Source organism: Camelus bactrianus, chromosome 3 (assembly GCF_048773025.1).
Source record: "Camelus bactrianus isolate YW-2024 breed Bactrian camel chromosome 3, ASM4877302v1, whole genome shotgun sequence".
NCBI classification, from domain to species: domain Eukaryota; kingdom Metazoa; phylum Chordata; class Mammalia; order Artiodactyla; family Camelidae; genus Camelus; species Camelus bactrianus.
Genome location: NC_133541.1, coordinates 24,820,751 through 24,842,627, shown reverse-complemented (window position 1 = coordinate 24,842,627; position 21,877 = coordinate 24,820,751). Strand labels below are relative to the sequence as shown.

Genomic DNA, 21,877 nt, shown 5'->3' with positions numbered 1-21,877 from the left:
GCGACTCCCAGTCCAACCCCAGGCAGGATTAGTGGTCCTCTTCTGTGCTCCCCAGGCCCCTGGTTGCATCACTATCATAGACTTCAAGAGGGTATAGGAATTTTCTCTTTACCTGTTAGCCTCCTGGGCTAAACTCTGAATTTCTTGAGGTCTAGACCAGCTTTCCTTCTTGTCTTGGTGTTGCCTAAATAGTTGGCATCAGTACATGTTTGTTAAACACAACTGAGGAGTTACGTTGTATCTTCCTGAATATTCACTGCACTCTGCCCAAAACACTGTAAGCATCTCTCTCATCTCTCCCTTTTTCTTCTCCTCTCTCAGGGAGTAATGGTCATCTTTTCAAGAAATAATAACTGGATCATGATATATTTCTTGGTGTTTTTTAGAAAGTAAACATTTACTTGGATAGCTTGAGCTCCTGTTGATTCTGACAGCCAGTAGCAAGGAGTTAAAAATGGAACTACGTAAACTAGCTAGAGAAAGAATCTCTGTTCTTTGGGTTTTCTGATAGTTCAATTGCCACGGAAACAGCCTTCTCCCATGTTAGTTCATTAAGATTTTTTTTTCCTTAAATAATTTGGAGGACAGCTATGTTCCATAGTAGACTACTTCATAGAAAAGATCATATTTGACATCCCCTTCCTTATGCTAAAATCTGCACCAAACAGACAAGCAGCGTTTCTTCAGCATCACACACTCCATTTTAAGACTGAATTATTATAGCAAGTAACTCATTTGATTAAAAAAAAAAAAGACTTCTTGCTGGAGTATGTATATGAAATAAAAACAGGAATACATTTTCTAAGTCAAAACCATTTTAATAGATCTTGTTTAATCTATGCAGTTAGATTACAGTCTTAATCATATTTATATCACATTTTCTTAAACGGGAAAAATCAGCTTTCCATGGTATTATCTAGGGAAGTGAATTCCCTGTCCCCTGGGAATATATGAGATAAAATACAGATAGGATAAATCTTTTTATATATGACTGAAGTTATATTTTCAGCTAGTTTAGGGTGACTTTTAACCCTGAAATAGGGAGCGTCACAGACAAGAGTGTTTTAAAAGTTCTCATCTGATATTGATTAAAGCAGGTTGGCCATAGTGGATTCACTCAAATTGCAAATTTTATTTCTATGAAGAAAGCACTTGAATATTATGGTATATGCCTGAGTTTTCTACCAAAGGAATTAGAAAAATTTATCCCTCTCATTTTGTGAGACAGTGATCAGTGACAACTCGATTATAATTGATTTAAAATGTTAATGTTTGACTTTATAGAAGTTCAGCCTACCATGGAGAAACCTGCAAATTTGGTAAAGTGGGCCTCCCTTTCATATTTTCCATAGATTGAATAATTAAGGTCTGGTAATTTCTTTATTAAAAATTGGTTTTAGGAAAGGATCTGAGACCCATTCAACAAACTGAAGCCCAGATGATTGCTAATAGCTAGAAAATTTTCACTTGAAAAAGAATCAACATCTTGAATTTAAACTGAAGTGATCTCCCTTAACTATAGTTGACAATCATGCCTCTACATTTGTGATATATTAGAAATTATTCATCATTCTAAATTCACACCAAAGGAAGTTTGAATTCTTATGGAAATGTGGCAGCCTTAGGTCAATAATGCTTCTCTAGGCAAGAGATGGATTATTAAGAAAAAGAAGCTTTAAGTTTAATGAAAACAACTTTGCCTATTTTGGTAAATCAACCTATGGGGACACCTTATAATGTTCAGAGCTGAAATTCAACACCAGAGGAGAAAACACAGTATATCTATCAAGGACCAGAGGTTGTAGAGTTGAAACAGCTTTCTATACATTAGACTTGGAAAAAACAAATCTTGTGAAACAACAGAGAGATCCTGTGGATGTTACTGTGTCTACGTTGTTAGTAGCTTTTCTACTGAGCTTTACTGATACCTCAGCTAGTATTTTGAACACACTTCAAATCATTAGGAAAGAAATGCCAATCAATTAATAAATCAATTTAATAACAATTGCTAAAACAGTGATTTTTTTTTCTAGCTTTACTGAAATATAATTGACATATTATATAGAAAACATTGATTTAATTGTTTCAAACAAGTGTCATTCTTTCAGCATTCAAAAAGCATTGGTTTTGTATTTACTAGAGGCCAGGTACTCTGTTATTTTTTTTTTAACATTTTTTTAATTGAGTTATAGTCAGTTTACAATGTATCAATTTCCAGTGTAGAGCATAATTTTTCAGTTGTACATGAACATACATATATTCATTGTCAATTTTTTTTCACTGTGAGCTACCAAAAGATCTTGTATATATTTCCCTGTGCTATATAGTATAATCTTGTTTATTTTACATACGCCTGGTACTCTGTTAAATGTTAGGCAACAAACATGAATAAGACTTACAGGACTGATAGTTTGGGAGAGGAAACAGAAAAGAAAGTAATTGCAGTAAGATGGAGTGATAGAGGGTTGCCCAGCAGACTAAAGACCAAGTTTCATTTCACACAGAATATTCAGTCCAGGAGGAGGTATTTCTTTGTAAGATATCTTATCTACAGAAAACAGCCAATAATTATTTATAAATGCTTGTGATATTGGAGCTAAGCACTGGTTGAAATTGTTATTCTTTCTTTTCTATTCTTTCTTATACTTCCAGGCTAAAAATAAAAATTGCTTTGGGGGATATGAAATGTATATAAAAGTACTTTATAATTTATAAAGCATGTTGCAAATATATGGCAAAATCAGTGTTTGCAGATACGTGTTACACCTTGGAATACAACAGTGCTAGACAGATTTGGTAAGACTTTGACCCTTTTTTCTGGAGGTGGACAATAGGGACCAAATTTAATAAACACAATCAGGCAAGAGAATATATTTATGTAATTTTAAATATAAGCACACTTCTAGGAAACTTCTGCCTTCTGAATTCTTATTTTCTGGCATCATAGCCAGTGTGCTTGTTTTTCTTCAGGAAGAGGACTATTTCATCTCATCAATACCCAGCTTTTAATAAGCTAGTTAATTAAGTAGAAATATTGGTTTTCAAGTAATACATTTTATTTATCATCTCAGAATTTATATTTTTTAATGAGTGTTGTTCTTTTAAGATAGTAATTTTTAAAGATTATACCCTTATTCCACTGCTAAAAATGATTTGCAAAATCATCTTTTAGACTGTATTTTAGACATCTTTTTGAAAATTTTTATTTTAAAATGACATTCAATATGTTTCTAGTGGCAAAAAGATACAAATTCATCATAGGATATTTGAAATTTTGATAAACAAAATAAGAAAATTTGTACCATATATATTCCAATCTCCTAGAAATTATAACTTTTAACAGTTTAGTTTGTACTCCTCTACTTTTTAAGAGAAAGATACTCTTTAAAGAAAGGGTTATACTATAATATTGTTTTGAAATTTACCCCCTTCAAAAATGTGGTGTGAATCTTTTTCCATCTTTGAAATTCATTATATAGATATAATATATCTTATCTAATCAATTCTCTACTGTTGGACACATGTTGTTTCTCCTTTTTTCTATTAAAAAGAGCACTGTGGTAAACATGCTTATAACTAAAATTTTGTTCCCATTTGGAATTGTTTCTTTAAATTAACCTACTTAAAGTAAAATTAGGTAAACAAAAAGGATGCATATAGACTATCCCTTGGTAGCACATGCCTAATTCCCTAGACCCTTGCTAAATCTAAACATTATTTGTAAAGCCTATTAATTTAGGAAGTAAAAAATACTATTTCATTCTCAGGAGCATTTTCTTTTTATTACTAATGTAGCCCATTATAACTCCTTCTATAAAATGACCAGTATATTATTTTTTGTTTCATCAGTTGCCTATTAGCATCCTTACTCATGTTTCTGTTGATGTGTTCTTTTTTTTTTCTTTATAGAAAGATTTTATATGTCAAGGCTAGTAGACAAAAAATACAAAATATACATGATTTACAAAGAATCCATAGTATACAAAGTATACATGTTTAAATTACATTATCTATTTTTTATCTTTTTATATTTATGTCATATTTTAATGTAAAATATAATTTTTAAGTAATTATTGTTATCTTGTTATTTTAATTATTCTCAAACATTTCTTTGGATCCTTGAAATAGATTTCATGTTGAAGGAAACAGCAAAAAGTATTTGATACTGATATTCAGAGTAAGATCAATAATGTAGTTGGGCAATGCCATTTGGAATTTTTAAAATTAAGTCACAGTGAATCATTGAGATAGCTGCTTGTAGGGCTAACCAAGTGATTTTTTTAAATTAATTACTTATTGATATGTTGCAATATATATTAAGCCTATCTTATGATTAAGACTCACATAAGCCCTGTGAAGTATTTAAAGAAACTATAATGGTTACTTGTGTTAAGGATCCTAACACATGCTTCTGTTTCATATTTATCTAGGACCTTGATCATGTGATCTTGCTGTGAGGGTTCCAGATTGGAGCCTCTCTTGGGTTCTGTTATTGTTGACACTACTGGATCTAGGCTGCTTATTACTACTTCTCATTGAACTGTCCTTTCTTTCTCAAACACTCCCATTTATAGATATTTGGGGTTGGGTGTAGGTAGTGAGGCTTCCCTGTTTCTTCTCTATCCTGGCCCAATTTATTAAATAACTTCAAGATTTTCCCCTTCATGTTCCCTGGATAGAGCCCCACTGCCCTATCTTGGCAGATATGCACACTAAATTTATTGCTTTACATCACAAAATTCATAGTTATATATTCACCGTTTAGATACCAATTTTGTTCACAGTTACAGAACTCTCTGCTGATAACTTTCTTTGTGGACTTAATCTAATATTAACTTTCCTTTCCCAGGAGTAGCACCAACTTAATGCCTCCTGACATTTAAAAATTCATGTACTTTAAACTTCATCATGTATTTCTTGTTGAGCCTTAAGACATTAGCTAGTCACTTTTATGTCTAGGTATATGGCAGGCTTCTTAGCCATTTAAGTAAATAGAATAAAGCAAACTCCTTCTATAAAATGAGCAGAGCAATGTGATAACTGATAATAGATATAAAAGGAATAAGGTAAGTTGGAATAATCGTGGAAAGCTTCAAAAAGAGAACAATCTTGAGATACACTTTGCAGTATCTTGTATCCTTTGCTCACAATTTTTCCTTCCTTCCTTTTCCTTGCCATGAGTCCTGCCCTTGTATATGACAGGACTACACTTAAATTTCCTATTGATGTTAGGGTTGATCATATGACTTGCTTTCACAATGAAATGTGGGTGGAAGTGATTGAGTGCTAGTTCTGAACTAGGTCTTAAGAAAAATCATGTATTTTTTTTTTTTTTTACTCTCTTTGTGCTTCTGCCATTGCCATGAAAAGAGAATTCTCCAGTTCACTGACTGCTCCAGAATAAGTCATTTAGGACAGACCTGAACTACCTGACATTTTGAGGACAAACCCAGCTAAGCACAGCAGAAATCAGCTAACCCTCAACTGATCTACAGACTTGACTTGTGAGTAAGAAAAATCAATGTTTGTTGTTATAAGCCACTGATTGAGGTGGGTGAGTATTTGTTACTCAACATTGCAGAAATATCTGACTAATGTATATTGGTGAGAAATGGTTAAGTCATGAACAAGTAGCATCTTTCTGTGTCCACTCTCACTGCCTTGTTCAGGCTTTCATCCTACTCCCTGAATTGTTTTTAAAGAATTCCATTTTTCCCCATCTGTATTAGTTAGGGTCACCCAATAGCTGTTACAAATTGACCCAAAATTTATAGTGTTTCAAACACAATACAAGTGTTACACAATACAAGCTAACTTCTTGCTCACATTACTACACTATTGTAAATAAGGGGTAGGGATCCCCTTCCATACAGCCATTCTGGAGCCCAGACTGATGGAGGCTTTTCTGTGTTTTTACAAATATCTTTCAACATGGCTCTGTGGTCCATCTTCATTCCAGCCAGCTAGGGGAAAAAAGAGTATGGAAGAGAGTGAAATCTGTTTTTAATAGACTTAGCCTAGTGGTTGTCCTCATCATTTTTGCTCAACATCCTCTTTGTTTGAACTCAATCATATGGTGACATCTAGATCTAAGAAAGCATAGAAAATGTAGGTTTAGCTGCAGGAACAGGAAAAAATAAGAACATTGTTTATGGTGAGCAGCTTACAATCTCTACTACACCATCACTTGTTTAACATGCTTTAATCTAGAGTTATTAGTCCTAAAATTCCAATATGATATTATCTATCTGCTTAAAATCTATGGTCCTGGTTGCCTACAAATTCAACATCAAATTTAGCACTGTGGCTAGAGAACATTTTGTTTTTTCCAATCTCTGGAAACATTGTAGAGACTACAGCCTCTACCCAGAACCTTCCTTCTCCTGCCTCTGCATGTCAAGAGTCCATAAATCCTTTATCCTAGCTCCAATGTCTCCTCTGCTGTGGTGTCTTGCCTACCCTTATTCCACTGCCCCATCTTCCCAGAATTCACTGTTCTTCTTGTAGAATTCTGTTCATATCTCTATTATAGTACTTATTACATTGTTTAATATTGTTATTCAGGTATCTAGTTCCTCAGAATACTTAGTCATCTTTGAATTCTTGGTGTAGTACCTAACATGAAGCTTGAAACACCGTTTCTTTCTTGAAAAGCTGTCCAAGAAGTGAGGAGGCTCTCAGTTTATGACCAAAGGTTTAGTAACAAGTCTGAAACACAGAGCACTCTCATGAAGGAAGTCTTCAGGATAACTTTAATTCTTTCCCCCAAAGTGCTATCATTGAAGGGGAAAAACATTTTTGGAGCTGTTTTAATATGCTACTTTCTAACAGGTTCTTAAATTACACTTTTTGTGAAGAGAAAGCTGAAGGGGAGAGGACATTGAGTGAAAGGAAAATACTGAGCCAGAAACTAAAGACATTCCAGAAATGTTATGAGAGTTAAAATGTATAACTTCTCCCCTCACTTTCTGGGTTTCATGCATTTAATATAGCTTGACCTACTGAACTCATCTTGGGTTTCCCTATGGAGGCTGTCTCTTTCAGGGCAAAGTATCTGTCTAATGAAGCAGATAAAGAAATAATCATATATACCTACCAGTTCAACAGATGTTTGTGAATTAATAAAATAATCCAGGACCTAAGTTTTCTAGTGCAATAGATAATAACAAACAGCACCATGAATCTATGCACTGAAGACCACTTTGAATGTATGGCCAATAACTCAGCTTTCTTTCTTATCATTTTGGCCTTGATGCTGAAGCTGACCAGAGACAGCTGAGTAAAATATCCTCATTAGACCCTACACAGCAATGAGGGTACATCCTCCAGAGAATTAGTCAGTAGAGACATAGACAAGTAGCTAACTGGAATAGTAGTTGGCCAGAATATTACTTAAGGTAGCTCTAGCTGCTATATACAAATAAATCTCCAAATCTCAATGGTTTAATAAAAAAGAGTATTTTCCCCTTATGTTGGGCAGTTCACTTAAAAATGGTGATTGAGGGATGATGGTTTCCTGGTTTCCTTTCAATGGTTTCTCCCATCTTGTGACTCTAGAAAATTCAACATAGGACTGCCAAGATTGCCCGGGTGGTTGCCTCTATCCCAGACAGTGAGAAAAGGAAAAGAGCACAGAGAATCTTGTATGGGAGATTTTTATGGGCCAGGTCTGGAAAAAGTACATATTCCTTCTGTGTCCATTCCTTTGGCTACCACAAGACCATACCTAACTTCAAAGAAAGCTAGAAAATGTAGTCAAGCTATTGTAAGGGAGAAGGAGAGAGGTATGGTAGACAATGCCACAATCCATTGATAAAATAAACATGATTAAAAAAGAGAATAAGAAAAATTTATAACCAATCCTCGTTTTTTGTAGATTCCATATTTAAGAATTCACCTGCTTTCTAAAATTTGTTTGTAACCCCAAAATCAAAACTCCCAGTGCTTTCACAGGCATTTGTGGACATCCACAGGGTAGCCAAAACATTTGAGTCATTCAACTGCACACATTCCCAGTGGATGTTAAACAAAGCAATGCTCGCCTTCCTGTTTTTGCTCTCAAACTACAAACAAGTGTCGTTTTCACAGGCTCTTTAGTACCATACTTTTTGCATTTTTGTGCTTTTTGTTGATGATTTCACTACTGAAAATAGCCACAGAGCATAATCCCAAAGTGCTGTGTAGTGTCTCTAAGCACAAGAAGTCTGTGCTGTGCCTTATGGAGAAAATACATGTGTTTCTTTAGGCATAAATTACACTGCTATTGGCTGTGAGTTCAGTGTTAATGAATCAACAATATATATTAAATAAGATATTGTTAAACAGAAACTCATGTAAAACAAAGTTGTGTATTGGTTGGTTGACGAAAATGTGGCCAGAGGCTGACAAGAACCTAACCCTGTATTTTCCCTAGGAGCAGTGGTTCAGTATTCGCTAATTCAGTGTTTGTAATAATTTTATAGGACATAAATACCATAAATGACAGTAACCAGCTCTGTGTGTGTATAATTTTAATTTTCATATATATATATATATATAGTTTACGTATTGTGTCAGCCACTGCCACTGCCTGTTGACTGTTCCAAAAGGCATTCCCTACTTCCCTCTGATGTACACTAACAAAACTCTGATTGTGTTCAGACATCAGGCAAAGTACCTTGATTTCGGGTAATCTTAGCCAGCATCTAGAATAGGTTTCACTTAGCACACAGTTGTAGCTGATAAAATATAAAGGGTCTGTTTTGCACTACTTCCCATCTGAAAAATATGCCTCCCATATGGTATGTGATACCTTGAGGTGCTCTAGCCTTCTTGCAACCATGAGGTAAAGGCCAAGAAAACTCCCCAAATGTTAACATAATTGAGCTGCTAAATCAATGACAGCAACTCTCTACCTCCAGACTTTTTATTTGTGTGCAAAATAAACCTCCATTTTTCAAACTATTGTCAGTTACATTTTTCCTTACTTACACAAGTGCTTACAGCCAAAAGCATTGCTACTTATTCACATAATACTTAATGCATTCAACAAATATTTGCTAAAAATTTACCGTATACAAGTATTATTAAAATAGTGGATATTCAGCAATAAACAATACAGATAAATTCATGCTCACATGGAGCTTATATTCAATGGGAAAAGATAGACTAAAAAAAGGAATAAATTTTTAAGTGCAGCCTTCAACTGGTTTGAAAGAAACCTGTCAGATCCTTAGTAAATTCACAATTCAGTCCCAACTGGTGGGAGCAGGAGAATGTGGGATACCAGAGAATGGTCTGTTGACTGGAGGTACACCAAAGGCCTTGTATATGAGCATGTTACATGCAGCAAATGAAGAACATGATTAATAAGAAGTCCACTCAGTGAAGATCAGTTAAAGGAGCCTTGTTGTACCTGAAATTCCCAGAGAAGGAAACAGCCACCTCATGAAGGGGTAAAAGTAAGATGTTAAACTGAGTTTTAAAGAGTATGAATAGGCTCCTGGGCTTATATCCAGAGGGAATTCTAATTCAAAAAGACTCATGTATCCCAATGTCCATAGCAGCACAATATACAATAGCCAAGACATGGAAACAACCTAAATGTCCATTGACAGATGGCTGTATAATGTTGTGGTATATTTATACAATGGAATACTACTCGGCCATAAAAAAAGTAACATAATGCCATTTGCAACAACATGGATGGACCTAGAGATCATCAGTCTAAGTGAAGTAAGCTAGAAAGAGAAAGAAAAATACCATATGATGTCACTCATATGTGGAATCTAAAAAAAGAAAAAAAGAGGACACTAATGGACTCGTCTACAAAACAAAAACAGACTCACAGACATAGTAAACAATCTTATGGTTACTGGGAAAAAGGGGATGGGAAGGGATAAATTTGGGAGTTTGAGATTTGCAAATGTTAGCCACTATATATAAAAATGGAATAAAGAACAAATTTCTTCTGTATAGCACAGGGAGCTATATTCAGTATCTTGTAATAACCTTTAATGAAAAAGAAAATGAAAATGAGTGTATGTATGTATATGCATGACTGGGACATTGTGCTGTATGCCAGAAATTGACACATTGTAACTTCAGTTTAAAAAATTATTTAAAAAAAAAAGTGAATAGGAGTTCACCAAGTATAGAAAGGAATGAAGAGCTTTCCAGAGAGAACAGGATATGTAAAGACACAGAATTGTAATGTAACAGGTGGTGGTCAGTGAGCACTTCTATTTGGCTGAAGCCTTCTTTTTACTAAGAAGTGAAAAGAAATGAGGCTAGAACATTAGGTTGAGACACATGTTAAAAAAAACTTTACATATCATATCGAGGGTTTTGAATTTGTCCTTTGAACTCCAATACAATGTTGAATAGAAGTGGAGGAAGCAGACGTCCTTGCCTTGGTTCTAATCTTAGGGGGAGGCATCAGTTTTTACCATTTAGTGTGATGTTTGCTATGGGTTTTTCATAGGTGTCCTTTATCATGATAAAGAAATTCTTTTATATTCCTAGCTTATGAGTTTTTCATCCTACGGGAGTATTGAATTTTGTTAAGTGCTTTTTCTACATCTATTGAGATGATCATCCAGTTGTAGTCCTTTATTCTGTTGATCTGGTGTATTGCATTCATTGATCTTTGGATGTTTAGCGAACATTTCTGAGATAAATCCTACTTTATTATGGTATATAATCCTTTTCATAACTTACTGCATTCGGTATGGTAGTATTTTGTTTAGGATTTTTGCATTTTGTTTAGGATTATTCATAAGTGATATTAAAGTCAGTAGTTTATAAAGGCGTGATATTTATAGCAATACAAAGATCAGTAGTTATCTTGTGAGGTCTTTTTTTTAGATTTGGTATGAAGGTAATAACGCTCTCATAGAATGAGTTGGGGAGTGTTCCTCCTCTTTCTGATATTTGGATGAATTTGTGAAAAAATTGTTCTTAATTCATCTTTAACTGTTTGGTAGTATTCACCAGTGAAGTTATCTGGGCCTAGGCATTTCTTTAAGGTAGGTTTTTATAATACTAATTCAATTTCTTTACGTGTTCTAGATCTATTTAGAATTTTCTTTTTCTTCTGGAGTCAGTTTCAGTGGTTTATTTGTAGAAATTTTTTCATTTCACCTAAGTCATCTAATTTGTTGGCATGTAGCTGTTCATAGTATTTCCTGATAGTCTTTTTTACTTCTGTAGGGTCAGTGGTAATGTCTGTTGTTTCATACCTCATTTTATAATCTAAATCTTTTCTCTTTTTTTTTTCTTTTTGGTTAGTTTAGCTAAGGATTTCTAAATTTTGTTTTCCTTACCTTTTTATTGAAGTATAGTTGATTTACAGTGTTATATTAATTTCAGGTGTACAGCATAGTGATTTGATATTTTTATAGATTAGATTCATTTTAAGTTACTATTAGTTATATTTTATTCACTGTACCATTATTTTTGTACATATCATGCTGTTTGATTACTGCAGCTTTGTAGTATAATCTGACAAGAGCTTCAGAGTTCCCTGTTCTCACAGACTACCTCTTCTACTTGGCAAAATTTCTGAGCCACTGCTCCAGGTGCTTTATCGTACTGGTATGTTAGTTCCCTAGGGTTGCCATAATAAAGTTATCACAAACTGGGGGAACAACAGATATTTATTGTCTCACAGTTCTGAGGATCAGAAGTCTGAAATCAAAGTGTTATTAGGACCATGTTGCCTCTGAAAATTATCCCAGGGAAAGATATGTTTCAGGCCTCTCTCCTTGCTTCTGATCATCCCTTGGCTTGTGGCAGCATAACTCCAGCTTTTATATGGCATTTACCCTATGTGCATATGTGTCTCTTAAAATAGTATTCTTTTTATGAGGACATTAGTCATATTGGCTTCAGGCTCACCCTAATGACCTTATCTTAACTTGATTTCCTTTGCAAAACCCCTATTTCCAAATAAGGTCACATTCACAGATACCAGGAGTTAGGACTTCAACACATCTTTTGGGGTTACGCAAAACCCATAAAGCAAGGGAATTTAGAGAATGCAGTCTGTAGAGATTAGTATCTCAGAGTGCAAAGTGACAAGAGAAAGGTAAAGAATGGAATGGACTTGAGGGGTAGTGGGTGATGCAAATGGAGGCAAAACAGCCTAAACCCTTACCAAGGTAGTTGACTTACAGCAAGCACTGGAATCAAAGAAGTAGAGTCCAAAGATAATAACTTTGCTGTATTTACTCAAAATTGTGTAGAAAATGAGTTACCATGACCAGTGCACTCAAATTTCTCTTCCCCTTGGCAAGCGTTACTTCGCTAGTGGAGCTGTATCATAGCCTATTGTCACAAGTAATTCTAATCACTAAATAAAAATGTATTTGTTTGTCTCCGTTGTTCTGAATTCAAGTACAGAAAACTGATTATAGTGGCTTTCATGTAGTTCTTCCATAGGGCAAGATATATGCTGACCACCTTATTAGAATGTTCTGGTCTAAGAAATTGTTCTTATTCTTATTATGAATTGGTATTTTGTGTACTGGTCTTTTTAAAATTTTGATTTTCCTGGGTGTGAAGAGCTGAGGACCATGTTGGCTCCTTAATCAAATTTCTACCTTGCAAGTTTGCCAGAGCAGCTAACTAGCCTACCAAAATGACACCTCTGCCTCTTCTTTACTTCACAATTATAATAATTAGATATTGCATGAGTACACAGTAAAGAACTAACATTTACTGAATACTTACTATGTGTAGTGGAATATGAGGCTGTTTTATTTAATTCTCATAATAATCTTCTGAGGGATCCTCATTTTACATCTAAGGAAACTAAAACAAAGAACAGACAACGTTAGTGTCCCCTAGCTAGTGAGTTTGTAGAGCTGAGCTTTGAACACTGGTCTTTACAACTCCAGAACCTTTAACATTTCCATTATAATATGTTGCCTTTTTGACCATTGATAGTCATAGACCAATGACCAAAGAATTTTAATTATAATTTAATTTAATTTAATAGGTCTTTAATTATCACCTAATAATATTTTATATTTTGATAGGTATTGTGGGGAACATGAAAGAATTTACCAAAAATAACTCCTTGCTTCTGCAAGCTTGTAGTCTAATTTAACAAAAAGGAATTAAATAATAGTATAAGATATAATCAAGTCCCAGAATAATATTTTTGAATTATAAATGCTACTAGAAGTCAGGAATCAGTCAGGAATTAATATAGATATCTATGGCTTCATGGATATGAAGGTTGAATGTTTTGAAGTTTGCATAGTTTATACAGAGGGATGTTTCAGGCAAGAGATATACCATTAGTGAGAATGTTTGAGTGTAACATATTTAGGGAGAGAGAGAAGACAGTCCTATGTAGAGCAGAGGAGAAGCAGAATGAATGAAAATAGTGGGTCAATGAGTAGTCAGGAAAGACCTCAGACCTCAAACATCTGATTAATGTGTCTAAACTTGGTTTTTCAGGCTTTATAGAAATATTGAAGAGTATTATACAATTCCGGTTTTTTTTTTTTCAAATGACTTACCGAAAATAAGTCTGTCAGGCTATGTGGAAAGTCAGAAATCAAAGATAGGGGTTCATTACTTTGGGCCAGAAATGCCAGCCAGAAGTTAACGGTATGCATTGCCTAGCTAGGGCAGTGTTGTAGAGACCCAGAAAGCAGCACCTGCCACAGGCAGCCTTTCTGTTTCCATTTATGAGTTGGAGATACAGTGCCTCCATCCACTTTCTACATCTATGACACTAACTTGTACTAGCCATAATGAGGGTGGTAGAGAGTTTACAGATGTGTGAATTCAACGATTTTATCCCTCTTAAGCAAGCAGTTTGTTTAGTGATTTTTGGCATGGCCCTGTTGTGAAGAGCCAGGCTCTCTTTAGTACTTAAAGCATTTTGGAGGAAATGTGCCTAGGCAAATTGAATTTATGCTGTTTATGACTGCTTTGGTTTTCTTCTAAGTGTCTGGAACGTCTGCTCAGAGATTACCAATTTAAGGCCTCAAAAGGCATGCCCCAGAGACCTTGCCACTAGTGGCAGCTCTATCAACTTCCAGTTGTGAAAACAGAACAGGATTGTGTGACTATTAGAAGAACTAGTGCTATTTATATCACATAAAAATGTGGCCCAAGGTCATTATTCTTATACCAGCCTTGGTAAATTTGTTATGGCATGTGGTTTTCCTCAATTGTTTTTGTTTTGTTTTGTTTGTTTTGTTTCGTTTTTGTTTTCCTGAATTGATGAAATGTCTCCTTTGGTGACACTCATTAGCAAGGGATAAAGTTCAAACTCTTAAAATTGTGTTCAGTGTTCTCTACAACTTCTCTTTTGATTTCTTTTAACTACTTACCTACAACAAGAACTCCTGCTTTGATCAAACAGCCCTAACCCAGTATTACCCAGACTTTTAGCTTTTTTGCCAGTATGTTTTTGTTCTGCCCATCTAAAATACATCTCCACTGCCTCTCCTTACCCCCTCCTATCCCTCTACTTAAATCCTGTGTATCCTTTTAGAGGCAGTATAAATCCTGGTCCTCCATGAAGACAGTTTCATAGAGATAGGAAGTAGCCTAGTCTTTATTCTTGTGGTTGACGTTCTCAATATAGATTCTGTTTTACATTTTTTAAAATGTTTTTAGGTTTGAAACTCCTAAAGGGCAGGAACTGACTCTATAACTCTGCACATAGCCAAGAGCTCTGTGTAATTAGGAACTGAAAATCTAATGCTTTTAATAATAGTGATGTTATGAATATGAATAGAGGAGTATGATAGGGAGAGTAGTTGATTATTACTCCTAAAATTTGTTCTATAATTTATAAGGAAAAAATCATGGTGGTCTAGGTTCCACTGACAGATTTGTGTAACTGTGTAAAGTTTATGACTATTATTAGAGTTCTTATCAAGGGTGGCTGTGTGGAAGTGGAGGAGTGAGGCTAGATTAAGCTAGCTGTGATTTAGTTTGAGATTCTCAAACTAAACTATTATGATCTTTCCCTTGGCCATAGAAAACTGAGCTTCTCCAAGTAAAGATCACTTTTCCACGAATGCCTAGTCTCTCTGGAAAGCTAAGGGGGAGCCAGCAATGTGTTCCTATTTCTCTGCCTGATATTGTAGTTTCTGCCAGATGTTATAATCTATCTCAACAACTGTGCCAGCATCATGATTGCTAATATAGTACTCTTCCTGGCGATCCAGCTTTCTTTCAGCAGGAGTAGCGTGTGCTCCCACTGTCGCCAAGAGTGATAAGCAAGAGCTACATGTGCCAGTAAAAACTAGAATCCTTCAGCAGGCATTGTCTGAGTCATTGACAATGGCCTGAATACATGGTCAACCTTTACTTATTTATTATCTCTTCTACCCTCATATCCCATTTTTAGGTTTATTCAACACTTTTTGGCTATAATGATTCCAAATTGCACTATGCACAAAAAGAAGTAGACATGGCATTTTTATGAACGCAGCTGGGTGAAACAGTCTTGGCATATAAGTGTCTTACCACCTAGTGTTGTAACTGGTTTATAGGAGATGCTGTTTCTGAGATTGAAATTCTTGCAGTCTGCTCCCTATGATATACACAGATAATAAAGCCAATAAGTACCTGTGGCCTATACAGATAGCAAAGCCGATGCTTTTTTTTTTTTTAACATTTTTTATTGATTTATAATCATTTTACAATGTTGTGTCAAATTCCAGTGTTCAGCACAATTTTTCAGTTATTCATGGACATATACACACTCATTGTCACATTTTTTTCTCTGTGAGTTATCATAAAACCGATGCTTTTTTTTTTAAATTTTTTACATTTTGTTGTCTTGTGGTAATATGCTATAGGGATGATAGAAATATATGCACCATTCAACTGTAAAGCACAAGGGAGTTTCGGTACTTAGTTTTGGAAAAGATTCATCAAACAGTCACCATCAACTCATCATATACTATGAAGCATCAGGCAAGGTAGCTGGAAAACACTTGACGAGGTTGGACTATACATAAATATTTGTAGCCTGCTAGGGTGTTTTCCCAATTGTAAAAATGTTAAAGAAAATATGAATAAAATGTGCACCATTTGCTTAGAGAAAGAATGCTTTATATTCTATGCCAATGTCTCTTTCTTCTTTTACTTTCTTACTTTTTTTTCAGTATTAGGAATTGAAAATATTTGGTGCAGCATTAGAATATGATCTGGTGGCAAACTATACTTGTAAATTTGTCCAGCTTCTAATCTGTGTTAACTGTTTTCTTTACCTCTGTGCACAGGTGGCTTCTGGGTAAAGAACCTCACTTTTTACCACCCACCTTCTTGATTGGTATTGACTAAATCATAATACGGATCCTTCTAGGGGATCTTCTGTTGAGTAAAGTTATTTCCTTTACTGGATCCTTCCCAGTATGGTGTCTGTAAAACATTCTGAATTTTTTGGTTGTTATCAAAACAGTCTCCTAAGCCCACGGTCTGGATTATGATTTGGATTGGAGAGTTGCAGTTTTATAAAGATCAAATGAATGTGCACTTCTGGAAGGAAGGAACATTTTTTGTGGTCATAGCAAATGCCACTGGACATCACCAGTTTTAGACTTAGGGGCATCTGAGAATAATGTGATATTTTTCCATATTTTAGCTTCTTGCTTTTTGAAGCTAGGTTCCTTAAGTCGGTGGCATGCTGTCATACTGGAATTATCTTTTTGTTTAGGGTGGTTATGGATATACTTGGTCATACTTCAGCCCCCAGTATTTGGGAGCTCCATGAATGAGGTATGTACACTTAATCTGACCTATGTAATTAATGAAAACAAGAAATTGGATGCAGATATATTACAGTCTGCTCTCAAAGTTAGGAAGGGGACAAAGAGAGGATATGCATAAAGACAACTTACCAAGGATCAGGCTGTATCTTATTTTTCTGTTTCTGGTTTAAGAAATCCCAGGAATTTTCTTGAAAGGGATATATGGAAATTATGGGTAAAAACATGGATGATTTAGTGGTAAAATAAAGAGAAGAGAATGGAAATAAATGGGGATATAGATTAATTTGGTGATGGATCAGGAAACTTTGGTAGGAGATATGCATTGCTAATCACCTCTTATGTTATTTAGTTTGAAATAATTTTGAACTGGGAGAAAATTTACAAACTAGTACCCAAAAAACTCCTATAGTTCATCACTCAACTCTACCACATTTGCTCTTTTTCCCCTTAATCCTCCCTTGTTTATATTAAAAAAATGAAGAAGGAGACTCTCCTAGATAGCAGACAAATGCAGACATCCAAAGACATCATTAATCCTATAGTACTACTATCCAATCCGCAAACCCTATTTAGATTTCTCTGTCTGTACCAGTTGTGTCTCTTTTTGCTTTCTCGTCCAGCATCCAATTCAGATCATGAGCTGCATTTAGTTGTCATTTCTCTTTAGGCTCTTAACCTCTAGCAGTTCCCCAGTCTTTCCCTGGTTTTCATGATCTTGAGTTTTAAAATAGTAAAGCCTTTCATTTGGAAGCCTGTTTTCACCCCAGGTCTGTCTGATGTTTCCTTGGGACTAGTGTCAGCTCGTGCTTTCTTGGCAGGAATACTACAGAAGTGATGCTGGGCTTGTCTAAAGGCCTGAGAACCAGGAGAGCCAGTTGTGTAAGTTCCAATCTGAGTTCAAAGTCCTGATAACCAGAAATGCCAATAGCATAAAGCCTAGTCTAAGTCTGAGTCCAAAAGTGGGAGAAGATCATTGTATCTCCTGGTGGAAACAATCCTCCCTTTGGAACTAAGATATCTAGGCCAGCAGAGCATAGGTCATGCAAAGAGGAGGCAAAAGTTTTGTTAATGGGTCACTAAGGTTAATAGTGAGAAGCGTCAGTCCCACTTCCACTGCTTGATTCCTGGATGCATGGATCCTAGTATGAGAGAAACAGCATCATATACTGGATGCTGATTCAGGGCATATACAGAATTCTGGAGAACCTTGCTCCAGCCCTGTGGGGTATTGCCACCTAACTGATGCTGTAACTTAGTCTTCAAAAATCCATTTCACCAGTCTATCAAACCAGCTGCTTCAGGATAGTGGGGGAGATGGTAAGACCACTGAATTCCATAAGCGTGGGCCCATTGCCGTGCTTCTTTTGTTGTGGAGTTCCTCGATCAGAGTGACAAAAGGCCCTTGCTTGGCTCAAGGACTATCTATCCTTGCCTCTTCCAGCTTCCAGTGTCTCAGACTTTCCTTGATTTGTGGTTGGATAATTCCAGTATCTACTGTCATCTTCACATGGCCTTCTCTTCTCCCTGTGTGTCTCTCTTCTCTGTGTCTCTTATGAGGACACTTGTTACTGGATTTAGGACTCACTCAGAAAATCCTGAGTGATTATGCCTCAGGATCCTTATCTTAATTACATCTGCAAAGACCCTTTTTCCAAATGAGGTCACATTCACAAGTCCTGGGAATTAGGACATGAACATATGGGGACCACCATTTAGCCCACTGTAGTCATTTAAGTTTTTCTTATAGATAAAGAAACCAAGGTTTGGAGAATTCACATAACTTGGTCAAGATTAGATAAACAGAATTTAAATCTGGATTAATCTCCCACTGAAATCTTTGCTATTTCTGTCACACTGTCTCTTATGTGAAGCTTTCTGGATTACATGTATTATCTTGAGTAGAGTTGGAAATTTATAAACATGGTGAATCTTGTTCTTTTTTCTTACTAGCCTGTGCTATTATCATTCTAGCACCCCTCCAGGTAAACCTACCTTTACCAGGAGAGATGCCTGTGGAACTCCTTTTGAGAATGTGCCTGAAGCATAGTGAGTTCAGTTATCCCATGTTGAAACACTAGTAAAGAGCAACGACTCCCCAGCAAACCAATTCGCTGCTGTAAGTAGCATTTGTATCATTTTCTTTCACATCAGCAGAAGCAGCAGATGGTTTAAGTCATACATTTGGGTTATCAGCGGGACACAATTTTCCACGGATGAATCTAAATAGCACTTTTTGGAAACATGGTTTTTATGAATATTTTAATCTTAGTGGTTATTTATTACCAAAATTCAGAAGACACTCTTCACTTGGTACACATGACATGTTGACCTAGACCCAGATGTTCAGAGCTCACAAACTTTCTAAGGATTCTTATTTTAGCCTCAGCTGCCTTGTTCCTGACCCCTAAGGGGGGTTATTTCGTAATAAAAATATTTTTATTTCATTCATTGCTTCAATAAAGACAAATTTTTGTCATTTTTTCATATTCTAGTTTTATTATTTCCTCTCCATTTCATTTCAGCTTCTTCCCTCAGCCATCACACCAAAATGCATTTTTACAGAGAATTTCATGGGATTTTTTTAAAAAATGAAAATTAATTAAATGGTATATGCTTTTAATTATTATAACATTGGTTCCATTTTATAGCTGGGGAAGTTGGTTCCAAGGCAAATGACTTTTCATGGGTTATAAGGCAAGTTCTCATCAGAGACTTCCCAACAGTTGCTCTCAGGACTATGGCTGATTTTCTCTTGTCAAATGTAACCCGTATAAAAATAGACTCTAATCTTATAAGTTATAGGTAGTCTTTCCTATCTTTGCAGTTGTCACTTCCCTTAGCATCTGCTTAGTACTTCAGGAGTTCCTCCGCAGTATATCAATTTGCTCGACAATTTCTTATTTCATGGTTTTATGTCTTTTCAAAATTCTTTACCTAGAGTGTAGGCTAAGAGTTTTTTGCTTTGGATCCTTTTCCTTATCTCCCAAGATGCCTGGATTATTATTCTGTTCAAACTGAAAACAGAATGTTTGCTGATAATAGGATCTGGGAAGGGAAGTGCATTCTCTTCAGGCACATGAAGCGAAGATTGCTTCCTTCCACTACTTTAGCTGAGACTCCTTTACCATAGCATTGCATGGTATTAAAAATCGTGGACTCTGGAGTCAGGCAGCTGGGTTCAGTTCCAGCTCTACTTCTTACCTTGGTCAAATTGCTTAGCCTTTGTGTCCCTCAGTTTTCCAACCTGTAAAATGGAGATAATAGTAGTACTTATATCACAGGATTTGTAATCATTAAGTGATTTGACACAAAAATGAGAATTATGCCCAGAATGTAGTGAGCACTAAATATTTATTTAAATAAGTAATTTTTTCCAGGATTCCTGATGCTGCCATATGTTGTGTTTCTGCCCCTCATCTTGTTCCCCACCAATCCACTTACCACTGTAGCCAGAATGAGCCTTCTAAAGTACAAAAAAGATACTTTACTTCTCTGCTCACATACCTAGATGGAGAGAGTTTCGGCTTCCAGCTATCATGGAGTAAATGGTACCAAGCTAGACTTCTTGCCATAAACATCCCTAGAACTGAAGAAAACATATCAGGCAACTGTATTTCAGGCAATGGATAACAGTCATTTTAAGCCTGTTATCTGTAAGGAGGGAAACTCAAGAAATAAGCCCTGCAATTACCCAGTTGTCTGCCTGGAAACAATTTTCTGGCTACAGCATAAAGAAGTGCAGTCTAAGCAGAGTACAGCAGTCCCATTGAGCTAACGAGGCAGAGATCAAAGTTCTGGGTTCCTGAAGCAGTTGGAATGTGATGGGTGAGAGTATCATAGAGAAAGAAGCTCTCTCAAGAATCTGGATGATGGACCATCTTAAGCATGGCTGAGGATGATCTGTATATTCTCAGGGCAGATCATCAGAGGTTTAATAGCTAGCAGCTTCTATGGAATTGAGAGCTGAACAAAGAGACTGGAGGTTAAGCAGTACCTACAGACACTAAAGTTCCAGCCTTGCCAGAGCAAAGAGGTTTCCCTAAAGCCTTTGTAACACCCATGCCATCCAACCGAGACACTCGAAAGGCCAGGTCTTAACAATAAGGACCATGCCATACAGTAAGATCTACTATAGAATTTCCCTAAGAAACCCTAATACCAAGCTCTTATTATGTCCCTAGAGCAATTAAGTTTGAAGGTTGAATCCCACCAAGTTAGAGGGGCTAGCAGAATACCTTTGGCCTTCCACTGTTCCTCACTAATAAAGCATAAAATCAAGCCTATACAAATTCTAAGGGATTCTCCAGTAATTGAACTTGTTGACAAATAGAAAGCAAAGGAAATAACAGAATCCTAATTCTCTATGATGTATTATCTAAATACCTAGTATTTAATCAAGAAAGAAACAGAGAAATGTAATACATAGTTAAAAAATAAACATCAATAGAAATGGAATTGACTTTCTCTAAGGTAATTCAATGGGAAAATGATGGTCTTTTCAATAAATGGTACTGAAACAATCATAATCTAATCTCAAGTCTACAAATGACAAATGCTGGAGAGGCTGTGGAGAAAAGGAAACCCTCCTACACTGCTGGTGGGAATGCAATTTGGTGCAGCCACTGTGGAAAACAGTATGGAGATTCCTCAAAAGCCTAGGAATGGGCTTACCATATGACCCAGTAACTCCACTCCTGGGCATATATCTAGAAGGAACCCTACTTCAAAAAGACACCTGCACCCCAATGTTCATAGCAGCACTATTTACAATAGCCAAGACATGGAAACAGCCTAAATGTCCATCGACAGATGACTGGATAAAGAAGATTGGTATATTTATACATTAGAATACTATTCAGCTATAAAAAAAACAACAACATAATGCCATTTGCAGCAATATGGATGTCCCTGGAGAATGTCATTCTAAGTGAAGTAAGCCAGAAAGAGAAAGAAAAATACCATATGAGATCACTCATATGTGGAATCTTAAAAAAAAAAAAAAACATAAATACAAAACAGAAATAGACTCATAGACGTAGAATACAAACTTGTGGTTGCCAGGGCGGAGTTGGGTGTGAAGGGACAGACTAGGAGTTCGAAATTTGTAAATACTGACATGCATATGTAGAATAGATAAACAAGGTTATATT

At 35.8% G+C, this 21,877-nt stretch overlaps 1 long non-coding RNA gene across 4 annotated transcripts in view; it reads left to right on the top strand.

Annotated features, from left to right (window-relative positions):
* The window catches only part of LOC123617009 (uncharacterized), a 430,324-nt gene that overhangs the window by 191,122 nt on the left and 217,325 nt on the right, over positions 1-21,877 (top strand). For all 4 annotated transcript variants that reach the window (XR_012503734.1, XR_006725101.2, XR_012503733.1 and 1 more), the window contains one exon: positions 5,371-5,504. This is a non-coding gene — a long non-coding RNA (uncharacterized LOC123617009). The remainder of the gene's footprint in view (positions 1-5,370; positions 5,505-21,877) is intronic.